Here is a 1,949-nt window from a genome sequence, read left to right as displayed (position 1 = left end):
TTCACCCTGGTACGTGTTGGGATACAGCAGTCCTCACAGAAGCTGATGTACACAGCCTCTGTGAGTTCATCCAGACTATTGGTAGCAGTCGTGAACATATCCCAGTCAGTACAGTCTAAGCACGCCCGCAAATCTTCCACAGCCTCACTGGTCCACTGTTTAGATGTCCTCACAGCAGGTTTACAGAGTTTTAGTTGCTGCCTGTATGCACGAATCAGGTGGACCAAGGGAGTTCTGTGCGAGCCGAACAGCCCCGTGACCCACAAGAGAAACATCCCCGCCAAATTCGAGCGTTTGACGGGGTCTATCCGTGAAAAAATATTCACGTTTTTGAGTGCACATGCATTTCTGCTGCAAATGCCTCTGGAAGTTTCATGCCGTTCGTATGCCAATTGTGGCAACACGAAAATGACCCGTTTTCCCATTCCGAGGGATTTCTGTGCGACCCTAACAGCCCCGTGAGCCACAAGAGACACATCCCCGCCAATTTCTAGCGTTTCACGGGGTCTATCCGTGAAAAATATAGACGTTTTTGAGTGCACATGCATTTCTGCTGCAGATGCCTCTGGAAGTTTCATGCCGTTCGTACGCAATGTGGCAACACGAAAATGACCCCTTTTCCCATTCCGAGGGATTTCTGTGCGACCCTAACTAACAGCGCCCGTGAGCCACAAGAGAGACATCCCCGCCAATTTATAGCGTTTCACGGGGTCTATCCGTGAAAAATATAGACGTTTTTGAGTGCACATGCATTCCTGCTGCAAATGCCTCTGGAAGTTTCATGCCGTTCCTATGCAATGTGGCCACACAAAAATGACCCGTTTTCCCATTCCGAGGCATTTCTGTGCGACCCTAACAGCCCCGTGAGCCACAAGAGAGACATCCCCGCCAACTTCTAGCGTTTGACGGGGTCTATGCGTGAAAAATATTAAAATTTTTGAGTGCACGTGCCTTTCTGCTGCAAATGCCTCTGGAAGTTTCATGGCGTTCCTATGCAATGTGGCAACACGAAAATGACCCCTTTTCCCATTCCGAGGGAGTTCTGTGCCACCCTAACAGCCCCGTGAGCCACAAGAGACACATCCCCGCCAATTTCTAGCGTTTCACGGGGTCTATCCGTGAAACATATAGAAGTTTTTGAGTGCACATGCATTCCTGCTGCAAATGCCTCTGGAAGTTTCATGCGGTTCGTACGCAATGTGGCAACACGAAAATGACCCGTTTTCCCATTCCCAGGGATTTCTGTGCGACCCGAACAGCCCCGTGAGCCACAAGAGACACATCCCCGCCAATTTCTAGCGTTTCACGGGGTCTATCCGTGAAAAATATCAATTTTTTTTTGACTGCACATGCATTTCTGCTGCAAATGCCTCTGGAAGTTGCATGCGGTTCGCATGCAATGTGGCGACACGAAAATGACCCGTTTTCCCATTCCGAGGGATTTCTGTGCCACCCTAACAGCCCCGTGAGCCACAAGAGAGACATCCCCGCCAATTTCTAGCGTATCACGGGGTCTATCCGTGAGAAATATTCACTTTTTTGAGTGCACATGCATTCCTGCTGCAAATGCCTCTGGAAGTTTCATGCGGTTCGTATGCAATGTGGCGACACGAAAATGACCCGTTTTCCCATTCCGAGGGATTTCTGTGCCACCCTAACAGCCCCGTGAGCCACAAGAGAGACATCCCCGCCCACTTCTAGCGTTTCACGGGGTCTCTCCGTGAAAAATATCACATTTTTTGAGTGCACATGCATTCCTGCTGCAAATGCCTCTGGAAGTTTCATGCGGTTCGCATGCAATGTGGCGACACGAAAATGACCCGTTTTTTCCCATTCCGAGGGATTTCTGTGCCACCCTAACAGCCCCGTGAGCCACAAGAGACACATCCCCGCCAATTTCTAGCGTTTCACGGGGTCTATCCGTGAAAAATATTCAATTTTTTGACTGC

Source organism: Petromyzon marinus, unplaced genomic scaffold (assembly GCF_048934315.1).
Source record: "Petromyzon marinus isolate PM22_M1 ecotype Great Lakes invasive population unplaced genomic scaffold, UKy_Petmar_22M1.pri1.0 PM_G_Scaffold_71, whole genome shotgun sequence".
NCBI lineage: Eukaryota > Metazoa > Chordata > Hyperoartia > Petromyzontiformes > Petromyzontidae > Petromyzon > Petromyzon marinus.
The sequence above is the reverse complement of the archived record's forward strand: the minus strand, read 5'-3'. Positions refer to the sequence as shown.